General features: G+C 45.9%; 1 protein-coding gene across 3 annotated transcripts in view; it reads right to left on the bottom strand.

Moving 5' to 3' along the window:
- frmd6 (FERM domain containing 6) overlaps window positions 1-12,383 on the bottom strand; it is a 29,663-nt gene extending 17,280 nt beyond the window's left edge. For all 3 annotated transcript variants that reach the window (XM_029258339.1, XM_018727672.2, XM_029258341.1), the window contains exon 1: window positions 11,982-12,383. The gene's annotated coding sequence lies outside the window, so the exon portion shown is untranslated. The remainder of the gene's footprint in view (window positions 1-11,981) is intronic.
- Between the last annotated feature and the right edge of the window lie 301 nt (window positions 12,384-12,684).

The following is a 12,684-nucleotide window of genomic DNA, read 5'->3' as shown; positions in this document are numbered from 1 at the left end:
ACAGCTCTCCGGATCCACACACACGAGCGGATGTTGGGCTCGTAGGAAAGGGACGTTCAACGCGTACAGTGACTTTCGCCCCAGCAAGGTCCAGCTCTGACTGAAGTAGGTGGTAGCGCTGTAGATTGATGGAGACGATCTGTGGTGAAATATTTGTGCTCCTCAGTTCTTGCGTGACCTAGCAATGTATGAACGCGCGCACACACACACACACGCAGCTTATAAATAGAACTGTTAGCAGGACCTAATTCCATACACGTTACTGCCCTTTTAACAGGGGAAGTTGTCATTCAGTGTAGCAAGTACTAAGTTATGATTTAATGTAATACTATGCATTTTAAATTTAAAAAAAAAAAAAAAAAAAAAAAAAAAAAAAAAAAAAAAAAAAAAAAAAAAAACTGACCAACACAATTTGTTTTCCTCATTTTAAATGAAGCGGGGGGGGGGAAAAAAAAATTGGAATAATTTCAAGTATAACTCCTGTTTTCATGTTTTATAAGGACACGAACAGATGGTAGTTTCTTTAACCCAACTTTTTTTTTTTTTTTTAAATTGGAAAATGAATGAAATGCCATCGAGAATGCTCGAAAGATACGTCGTCAACTTGCAGAACGTCGATGGGATATTAGCAATACCCAGGGCGCGGCTGTCACGGACTTCATCCCGCAAAAGATTTCAATCAACAGCGCAATTATGAGAGAAACCAGAATACAGAGAGCACCACAAGAAACCCTTTGGACCAGACTGTCAGCTGCTGCCAAACTACAGCATTCCTATCAACAGGACCACTGCGAGACATGCTGTTAAAGTAGTAAGTGATCCGTTAGCAAACATGTGGAGGAAGGCCTTTACGAACGTCTTTTGACAACTGCACACTTAACCACTTGAGGTTCTCATTAATTTTTTCCCTTGTATAGCTCTGTTGGAGTCTGGCATCTATACCAGGATCATTACCCTGAAGCAGCATTCTCTGATCCAACGCAGCCTTTTTAGCTGAGCTCACCACTGTGTAACTTACATAGTGTAGGCCATGATGTTCAGCAAATCAGCCCCTTATTATGAGTTGAGTTTTTTTTTTTTTTTTAAAAAAAAATTTTTTTATATATATATTTTTAACGAATGTGTTTTTTCCAGGGGGATGCGGTGGCGCAGTGGGTTGGGCCACAGTCCTGCTCTCTGGTGGGTCTTGGGTTCAAGTCCCGCTTGGGGTGCCTTGCGACGGACTGGCGTCCCGTCCTGGGTGTGTCCCCTCCCCCTCCGGCCTTGTGCCCTGCATTGCCAGGATAGGCTCCACCTCGCCATGACCCTGCTTGGACAAGCAGTTTCAGACAGTGTGTGTGAGAGCCAGTATTTCATTATTCTAGTGTTTTGGCCGGTGCCTGCTGTGTGGTGGGTTTGAGTCCCGCTTGGGGTGCCTTGTGATAGACTGGCATCCCGGTCCTGGGTGCGTCCCCTCCCCCTCCAGTCTTACGCCCTGTGTTGCCGGGTTAAGCTCTGGCTCGCCGCGACCCCACTAAGGACAAGCGGTTGTAGACATTATGTGCGTTTTATCCATATGCCCAAATGAAAGCAAAACCAAAAAATGTCAAAAACACTGTGCAAAGTAGGCCAAGGGGCCGCCCCCAACACGTAAAGACACCAACGCAAGGATTTCCCCTGGGCTATAAGTTGTTGAACACGTTTACTGCATAAGTTTCCAGGGCCAAATTGTATTTTCCCTTCACAGAATGAATTAGCCATTGACACAAAACACCAAAACATTCTTCTGCGTATACAGCGCAATGTAGGGGCTGTACCAATTCCTAGAGGGCTCCGAGATTGCTCATAAGTGGTCTTCATAAACTAATCCAGACCCAAGTCTGGGCTGTAAAGACAAGATATGTTTGCGAAAAAAAGATGGATAAATGTTCATATTTCAAATTAACTGATGCCTTTCTCCGAAGTAACTCTCGTGTTGAACTACCTAAAATTATTTACCCCTTTTTGAACAGCCGAGTAAGTTTTACCGTCCCAAAGTGTGATCAATGGTATTTTGGGCAATTTATTTTAATTATTATTAATTAAATTTAATATATTTTGCTAACAGGAGATTGGATTTAACAGGGATGTGGTGGCGCAGTGGGTTGGACCTGGTCCTGCTCTCCGGTGGGTCTGGGGTTCGAATCCCGCTTGGGGTGCCTTGCGACGGACTGGCGTCCCATCCTGGATGCGTCCCCTCTCCCCTCCGGCCTTACGCCCTGTGTTACCGAGTTAGGCTCCGGCTCCCCGCGACCCCGAATGGGACAAGCGGTTCAGACGATGTGTGTGCGCAAGATGGGATTTGAGCCCGAGTTCGTTGTGTGCAAGGTGGACACTCAAGCCACTACACAGCCTGCTGCCCACCAGAGCCTTATAAATAGAGCGGTGTATTATTAATAGGTGTCACTGAAGGTAAACAAGGAAAAGTTCAGTGTTAAAGAGTTTTTCCCACTTCCTCAAAGGCAGGTACTGTGAAGTATTACTGAAAAATGTGATCACAGACCAAGTTCACCATTCTGTCAAAATAAAAACAGGAGTCAGACTGACCACCTAATAAGGTTAATGACGAGAAAGACCGTCTTGGAAAAGGGTGCGGCAGAATGAGTCACGGGACAGTAAAGGGGCGATGGAGGGATCGCAGGGGAAGAGGGAACAAAGAGCGGAACAGGAAAAACCACAAAGGTATGAGATGTGGAGCAAGGAGGACTCGAAAAGCAAACAAAAAAAAGGAAAAACAGTAATACCTATGTCGTTTCGTGTTGCATCGATTTTGACTTTGACGGTTTTTTGTTAATATATATGGAAAAATACAATTAGTCTTCAGTCGGCTTACGCGACTTTACGTCGGTCAGCCAAAAATATTAAAAATTGTTAAAAACTTAAACAACAAAGTGTAAAATCAAATAAAATAAATGCTGAAATACAGAAAATATATTGTAATCTATAAAATAAATTAAAAGCTTAAAAATAAAAAGTGTCTTATTTACCTGCCATTTATTTGGAATTTTTTTTTTTTTTTGTTTTTTTCTTTACTTTAGCATTAATTGAAGTGTATACACTTAAGGGGAATGCTTATTAGGGGTTTATAGGGGGTCTAAATAGGTTTTTTTTAGGGGTTACTTCGTTTTCCGGTGTTTTTCGACTCAAGTCGTGCCCCTTTTCAACCAATTAACGACGTAGGGCGAGGTATTACTGTAGTTCACTTAGTAGGGTGATCAGGGCAGTGTACCGTACTGACCTCAGGAGAAGACTGCCTTGTTATGGAGAAACATCCACACACACACACACACACACACACACACACACACACACACACACACAGTCTACAAGCACTTGTCCTGAGCAGGGTCATGGCGAACCGGAGCCTAACCCGGCAACACAGGGCGCAGGGGACACACCCAGGATGGGACGCCAGTCCATCACAAGGCACCCCAAGCAGGACTCGAACCCCAGACCAACCACAGAGCAGGCTCCAGCCAAACCCACCGCGCCAGCGGCCTCCTCGAAACATCTAGTGGTAAATAAAGAAATAAACCGGACACATTTTACTTGCACTTCGCAAGATGAGAAGAGCTGAAGCCAGCCACTGGGCGTGTGATGTCCATTCTGACAGAGCCCAGTGATGCATCTTTGTACTATAAAGCTGGTAACATGATGCAATGGCTGGAAACCTCAAGGCAGCGGCCTTCCCCGTTCGCCGTGCTTCTCCCTGCCTCTCCAGCGTCCGAGTCGCAAGCGTCAGCCGCAACGTCGCGGCGCAGGACGTAATTCCAAGCGTCTGCCGGCAAAGAAAAAAAATCCATTACCCTTCATTTTCACGTTCTGACCGACGGAAAACCCCGCACGTTTAAACCCGAGCGGTCGAAGAGCCGCGGCCGACCGGTCTGCGGGGTTCCCTCAGCGCGAGCGCCACGCCGTACGACCGATTGCACACCGGAGCGCGAGGGGCCTCGGTTACAGCGAGCGCTCGGGTGGGTGTCCTCTGGGTTCGCACAAAGGAAATGCTTCCTCTCGAAAAGCTAACTCGTCAAGACCGCATTCGCCGTAGGTAAACTGAGGTGTAAAATACGGGCTCGACGCCAAGCTACCAGCCCAGTGACGGCGCCAACTCGCGTAAATCACGTTCTCTTTCATGTTATCGTGTATTTCCCCCCCGCCCCAAACACCATTTGCAGCCAAATTAGAGAGCTAGACGTTTCACCGGAGCAATTCAGGCTAGGAATTCCTCTTTAGGGTACAACAGCAGGGCTCCTCTGGGACGTGAATCACTGACCTTTACGTTGCCGCTCTGACCACACCTTCAGCACTGCACTCCCGACCGCGACAGTGACAAAGAGTTAGTCACGATTACCATTCAAAAACACATTCTTAATGTAAAATGTTTTAAAAAAAAATTAACAGCCCAACGCCATGGCCATAATTACGTACGCAATTATAAAACGAATTTTCAGTTTAAAAACACCCTTTTAAAAAACGATAGAATAGACGGTAGAAAACCAGCTGATGAACCAAGCCCGATGTTACGCCATCATTTCTTACGTTTCTGACTTACTGACTTTCCATCAAGATTTTTAGTGACGGGCAAGTTCCAACGAGAGCATAAGGACAAGGTTGTATTAAAAGGACATTTGGTACGAAGTGCACCCCCCACCCGACCCCACCCTTCCTGCTGGACTCCCCAGTGAAAACAGATATCAGGCCACCAGTCTGCTTCCCATTTACTCACAGCATCACTTTGACCCGCTCCTAATGGCTGCGCCAGGAACAGGTGGGACGAAGTGGAGCCACATGGGCATTCCGCACCCCCCTCCCCCACACCAGTCGATCAGTACTGCCCAGAGGGGAAAATATGTCCTGTACGGCAGGGCTGCTCAGCTCCGGTCTTAAGAGCCCATCTTGTGCATCACCCCCAGTGACTTGTTAGCTTGTGTAGGACAGTGAAAATGTCTCATTGTGGCAACTAAGCACACTCTGACCAGACAACTAGAACAGCTTATTTCTGAGGGCTGCGCTTGAAAACACAGACTGAAACAAGAATTTGGTGTAAAGCTCTTGAGGATCAGCAGGGCTGCTCTATAGCATCTCTACGCTGAAAGCTGCCGAGAGCCAGGAGGCGGCGGCTGGCAGTCGCGTTCGGCCCGTTGCGTATGATTTTTACATCCATGGCAATGGAGGAAGGATACGGTGCATGTATCCTCAAAACATTTTGCTACTATACAAGCGATCAGCAACAGCCAATAGAGGACTACACACAGTTAGGAAACGGGAGAAGATTAGCAGAGAAAAGTACCGTATGCAACGTACCACCGAGAACAGCTGTGTCCACGAAATTCATTCTGCAACATGATTGAGGTTTAAAACCATCTGCATGGAAGAAACACAAACCAGGAAACAACTGTTTTCCAGATCTGAGCATTTCTGCATCCAACAGGGCAAGTGCATTCAACCAAGCACACGCACACACATAGTCTGAAGCAGCTTGTCCCAATCTGGGTCGTGGCGAACCAGTGCCTATCCCGGAAACACAGGGCGCAAGGCTGGGGGGGGGGGGGGGAGACACACCCCCAGGACGGGACGCCGGTCCATCACAAGGCCCCCCAAGCACCACCGCACCCCTATTCAACCAAGCAGTGACTTATATACGTTTAGAGCAGTAGCGTGTGGGCTTTGTCACTTTTGCAATTCTACTTCTTATCAGCACTACAGCATTCCTGAGCCGAGCATCTTCGAAGCAGCCGAACCTGCAGCCTCAGCCTGTAATGACCAACCTTAGAGATAACGGCTACAAACCTACGAGCCGCTTTTAAACTGCTAGCGATCTTCCTACGACACTGAGGGACGAGCTTTATCGCTGCTTTTTAAGGGCAAATATGGTTTGCTCCATCAACTCATCTGAATCTTAATAAAATATGGCTCAACTGTACCAATTCACGTATTTAAGTCAAACTTTACTCGACCCTTAATCACGTGCTTCGCTTCAGCGCTCTAGTTTGTACTTTTGCTGTTAAGTTCAGCCGACACGAATCCCTACGTTAAAAAAAACAATGCCGTAGCACAACGGTGAAACCAGCTACAAAAGTTTGCTTTTTTTTTTTTTTTTAATAACCGTATAAAAACATCCCCAAACAGCACTGATTTCCTAAAACTATTTTTATGCTAGTCATCGCCTTTACAAGAAGGTCAGACGTTAAAGAGGCTTGGCATCGTGCAACCAGGTGAGAAGGAAACAGGAAAATGAGATCAGCTACACACACCTCAACCGACACGGTATCCAGACATGTTCCAGCAGGATTCGCAGCCACGGTTCGCATCGTTTGGCCTTCTCCCTTACAAAACGCACAGCCGCTCCGCATTCCTCGCTGTCGGTGCATGAGTAAGCCAGAGAGCAGACTATTCACTCCAAAGAATGGAGGCTTTTGCCTAATGATTATTCTCCAGCGCAAAGACGTATCGCGTATCGGCACGTGTTAATGAGAGCCTGACCGTTAGCACATTTTAGGGTCCTATATCCAGACAGCCACGCAACCTACAAACTGCAAACTAAAGACTTGCGTAGCTACTAAAAGCATTACAACGTGACAAACGCAGCCCTTCCGCAAATTCAAGCCTTGCAAACGGATTTTCATACGTCCGTGGGCGTGTGAAATGGTCTGTTCAAGCAAGCATCAAGGGGAGACATTAAGACCTTTGACTATATGACCAAGACCAGATAGTGTGAGATAGGGGCAAAAGCAAGAGAGCACTGCAATCAACAATGGAGAAAGTTCACAGAAGTGAGGAGGGGGAAATTTATCTCTGGAACAGTGCCACAATAAGCTCCGCATCACGTTACTAAGCGGAGCTTTTAAGCCCAAGACACAAGCTGTGAGGGATGCCGTGTTGCACCGTTCCAGGTAAGGCTGCTGCAAACTTTATCCGGAAGGATGTTGCCTAAGGCCAAACCATCGGGATCATGTGTGAATATCTGTGGCAAAAGGACAGAACTTTGGCACAAACGGGGAAAGGCGTCACGTATGCCCCAGGAAGGATGCTGCGGGCGCATGTCTCGTACCAACGGAGGACATTCGCTGAAGTACTTAGCAGGGAGCTCCTAGAGAGTCAATGCACCCTACTTGCACTCTTCTTCCATACCGACCTCAAAACCAGAACTACCAGCCGAGCTTTTCAAATTCTAACGTACGACATCCTACTTTCCATGTCGCCTTAGACAGCATTGTGTTTACGGGCAATCGCAGTTGTAAGCATACGATGTCATCTTTGACGGCTGTCTGGTAAAGTAATGGTTAATGCCTCCAAGCTAGCTGTATGTGAACTGAGCTACCGTCTGCCACTAGAGCCGGTTCCCAAACCATCAAAAGCGAGAATTCAGGAGACTGCTGAATATTCTCAAAGTGCCGCCCTCAACGCGAGCCATTAATTTGAAGATCGAGAGAACAATCTTCATAAAAGGTTGGAAAGCCAGCTTGTCTCCACAAGAATTTTTTTTTTTTTTTTAAGACAAAAGCAACGACTGCTACTCATGGGAAGCAGAGGCTGAAATTTTTAACGGAATACGTTTGGAGCCCCGGGCTAATTTTTGTGCCGTCAACACCTCGCACATGCCTTAATTGCTGATGCCGCAGCCAGGCCTGATCATAAGATGGGAGCTTTTTACACAAAGTGAAAGTAAAGATGAATGAACTGAGGATCTGAAGATATATGACATATTGTACTACAACTGAATTTCACAGATGAACTGAGTCACAGTGCGGAAAGAAAGCATCGATTTCAGTAATGGGCCAACTGATGTGTAACCCAGCATTCAGACAGGGACACCCAGGCACCTTTCCCCATTAACCAATAGGAACACAGGAAGAAGACACAAAAAGCATCAACGCTTTAGAGAAGAATACCTCTTAAAATTTAATGTACCATGCATAACTCTTTTGTGCTTCCCTCATTTTGTTGCTGAAGAAACAATGGCTTTCAACTCAATGTACTAGCAATAATGGAGGGGAAAAAAAAACCAAGTTCCACTGGATGATTATGCATCACAAATAAGACATAACATGCATTGTATAGTGTTACCCACAAACAAAAATTAATGTAGATGAGGCTAACATTTCAACATTTCATATTCAAGAGCAGCCTTGGGCAAAATGAGCCAGATCAGTTAAATGGTTTGAATGTCAATATAAATTCAACAAGCATCAGTGCAGCGATCGCTACTACAAAAGACCGGCCGCGGGTGATCTGTATCACTGGCACCACCACGTATTCTGCAAGAAAGGTCTCTAAATACCTACATCAAGGACACCGAGATTGAACTTTACTGACCCATGACAGAACTACTGTATTTTCCATTTGCTGCCCTGGATTTCACTGCCATTTCCCTCTAGGGAAATCTGTGTGGTTTCAGAGCTGGATCCAAAGCATCCCGGGATTAGCCACATAACTGGTTCTTGAGAAAACAAAAGAAATTCAACAAAACATTCCAATTAAAAACACTGTTAGGTTACAATGGACTGGCAACCCATTTAGGGCACACCCCAACTAGCCCTGCGTTTCTGGGATCGTCTCTGCACTACCGCAGCCGTACACCGGACAAGCCGTTATAGGTAACGACCGCAAAATTAATGTTATTTTGGCAAGTTGAGGGTTTCTGCATTTTGTTTCAATGAAAGCATATGCAATAATTATACATCCAAAATACAGCATCACGTTGCTCTTAACTAAACATTCAAACAGAAAAATCCAAGAGACTCCAGGAATATTTAGCCCACAGTCCGACTGGGGTTTTAATCCACCAATAAAGCGAACCACCTGATTCGGCTTGCTGCCTCGACTGCACCCATTTAGCTCATTTTCTGAGATTTGTGGTGTAAGAGGAGGCTGGAAATCCTGCTGGACACAGTTCTCCAGCACTGTTGAACAACAAGGGTCTAGTCTATGAACCGACTCATTATGGCATTGATTACAGGTTAAAGCATAGCGAACATTTCCCTAGCCAACGTAAATGAGCTACTAGACCTACGCGTTCTCAGTAAAAACATGCTTTAAAACATTTCTGAAGTTGAAGAAATGCGATCTGAGTCAGACCAAGCTGTGCAACCAATGCAACCACACAGCACAGAAATGTAAGGCAAGGCATGTTGGCAAATTGAGTTTTTCTCCTTGCACATCTGGTTCCTTACCTTTTCCTCCTTCACAAGCTAAACCTGAACCCAATCCTAACAAGTGCTGCTCTCTTTAGGCATCTTTTTTCATCCAGCCATGTGTGAAAGCATTCAGCGGTGCAGTACAAGACATCGATACAAAAAAAAAGATACCCATCCATCCATCTTCAGAAACCGCTTATCTAATTCACGTTTGTGGCAGTCTGAAGCTTATCCTGGGGAGAACAGTGTAAGGCACTATGCATCCTGGACCAGATGCCAGTCTAACGCAGGGCAGAGTATGAAGACAACAATAAGAAATAAAGGCATCTCAAAATAACAGTGCAATACCACGAGTGACTCGATTACAATACAGTTATTACTTATGTACTGTAGGAGACAAATCTTTCATATACTGAATTTTTATTGTGATGCTGCCAAACTATAGCGTCATGAGTTGTATGGCACAATAGATTAGTTACCATCTGAGAACTATGGGCAAACACGTTACTGTACCATACTGCAGGTAGGTTAGACCTGTCCAAGGCATCATTTTTTTATGACATCTTGTTTGCAATAGACTAGTAGAAAGCCCTAATGCATAACCACTTCGCGATAACCTGTATATTGAACTTAATGTAACCTTGTTTGTATTTTTGATAAGCTCCATCCTTCTAAATGTTATTTCTAGATAATAGAAAGCACGAATAAAACTACTGTAAGCTCTCTGCACTTTTGTGGTTAACAGCTGTTACAAAAGTATTGACAATTTCTCAAGAGGACTATTGTCACGTTGTAATTTTCCCATCCAAATTATAACCCCAGACACGTTCCATGAGACAACAAACATATCAATGTTTGCATTCATCATCTTATCCCAAACAGGACATCTTTTAGAAGAATTCTGTAAAAATATTTGACCTTAAATATGCAGGCTACTCCTGTACATACAGACTACAGTAACTTCTGGAAGTACACAATTGTTAAGAGAATCGGAGCGAGTTTGAGGGAGACCGAAACTCGGGAGTAAATCTGAGGTAACCAAGAAAGAGTCATGAACTACCATCCTGGACCACTGGGATGATAAAAAGGGGGAAAACAGCCAAGAAAAACAGCACTAAATAAAATTAATATTCTGCATCTTAAAATAATCAACACATGGAAATTAAAAAAAGGCCATGAATACAAACACAAACAGTTAAAGGCGAAATCTGCTCAAAATCTGTTCACAATTTAAGTGCTACATTACATATGCATCTGGAAAATGAAGTCATGCTTTTATGTCTATAAACTGAATGCTGGTCTAATATTAAACAGAGAGAAACCACTGAGAGGAAATTGCTGGCATTCCAAAATAATGAAGCCATCGGCCTTACATCCAAAATGCAGGACTAAAGTAAAGGAAAAGGGTGCTGTTTAAAAGAAAAAGAAAAGGGCGTCAAAAATGAGTTTGAACTCAAATTAAAGCCAAGCTCAAGGTGTGACTGCAGGAAGGAATAATGTAATATGAGGCACAGCACGTGTTTAGTTACCATTTATTTTATTTATTTTTTTTAATACTCGGGGACTCCGATCAGCCCCACGAGATTCGTGTCAAAATGTCTCAAACATTTTTTTTTTTTTTATATTAATTATTCCGCGATGTTGTGTATTCGTCGCTCGGATAACAGGTTTGGGAAGAGAAGGTGGCGGGACGAACCTCCAGAAACAGGAATGTTCGTGTTTTCCGTGTTTATTTTTGTGAAAGAAAGACACGACGATTTTGGTGGGAAACACGCTTGACCGGAGACGCGAAACAAACTAAGTAACACGACCGACGCAACAAACACCACAAGTTTAGTGACGAGTACCATAAAAGTGACCGCATGACAGTTTTTACAGCAAGTTCGTGTAGCCACGTCGTCCGGAGCTACTACTGCTAGTTGAGGCTTTTTTCTGACGCGCGCGGACTTCCACTGACAGGACCGCGGCGCGGGTTTTCGGGAGTGAAACGGCTCTCTTCCCTCGACCCGCTTCCTAAAATAAAAAAGCTTTAAAACTGAGCTGGCCACGTGCCGCCGGTGGATAACAGCGGAGCGAATGACTGAGACACGAGGGACAAGACTGGGAAAACCACGCAGCGACTCCGATGGAGCGTCCACATCGGGACAAGGGTGTCCCCGCTTCGGTGTCCCCACACGATCCACGCGCGAGCCGAGCTGCGCCTCGCTCGCCTCGCCTCGCGCTGCCCCGCGCGCTCAGCTGAGCTGTCATACGGCCCCGAAACACACACGGCGCCTGTCCGAACACGCTCATTCCCCGCAATAACGCCGCTATACGACGGATTTTCGCGACGATCGAGACGTGTTAAGACATAAATGCTTCTCCATGATCCCGCTAATACGATAAACTGCACGAGTGACGAGGAGCTCAGGCTTTCCGAATCCGAGCGGGAGATCATCAGGAGATGCGCGGTCAGACTGAGAGAAGAGCGCGGTGCAGCAGATCAGTAACTTTCAAACTTTGTCACTTCATTCTGCTCTTCGCGGGCACAACTTTTTTTTCCAGAGAAAAACACTCCGACTAGTCTATCTTAACCCGAAATACTTCCACAAAACACCCGTGCGAACGCGCTTCATCATGCAAGGAATGTAGGAAATGGTCATAAATATCACTGACTACACACACAGCACATGATTTTATCATGATGATAAAAACACATAACACACTCCAGAAACTAGAGAGCAAAAACGTGAGAATTAAACTAAGCACAGAGGAAGTAACCCGCAACGAACCCCGTGAAAAAGGCGAGTTACGGCTGTAACAGTAAAAGAAAAAAATTAAACTCACCCGTCATGAAGAAACCGCCCGTTTTTAACCCGGACTTTAATAATCCACATACATTAAGGTCCGGTTGCAAAGTGGTGTTTTCCCTCAAGAAGCGAAGAACAGTGGTTACGGAACGCGGGCGGACGCGCGCGCACACACCACCAGACACCCGAGAAACCCGCCGCGCGCAGGACCTGTACATGTGGAGGTGGGACACTGCAAGTGAGGGCGGCGCGGGGGGGGACGCACACTTCTAGCGCATCCGTGCGCGCCACACCTTCTGACTCGACTCCGTTTCAAAACACGCTTTCGCCTTGACAATGGGCAGTATTCACGTCCGCAGCCAGCTGCGCAGTCATACTACGGAGCGGTGGGAAGCGGGAGCACGGCGAGCCACGATTCCACCCCCGGTGAAAAATGGGCCGTCACTGCACTCCTCAGCGGCCCCGCCGAGCCCGTCTGCTGGGAAAAACATCCCAAGCGCCTCCCTCTCTCTCTCTCTCTCTCTCTCTCTCTCTCTCTCATTCTCCCCGTTCGGGGAGCTGAAGAGGCGAGTGCGACGTGGTCGGGAACCGAAGCGAAGCGAAGCGAACTGTGTCACTAAAAGGAAAACCACCTTCGCTACATAATCACGTCATAAGCAAACTCTCAAATACGTGTAACGTGATATAATAAAGAAGTACCTTGAATGAAGAGGAGGTGCGGTGGCGCAGTGGGTTGGACC

The sequence above is a fragment of the Scleropages formosus genome, chromosome 15 (assembly GCF_900964775.1).
Source record: "Scleropages formosus chromosome 15, fSclFor1.1, whole genome shotgun sequence".
In the NCBI taxonomy this organism is placed as follows: domain Eukaryota; kingdom Metazoa; phylum Chordata; class Actinopteri; order Osteoglossiformes; family Osteoglossidae; genus Scleropages; species Scleropages formosus.
The sequence above is the reverse complement of the archived record's forward strand: the minus strand, read 5'-3'. Positions and strand labels throughout refer to the sequence as shown.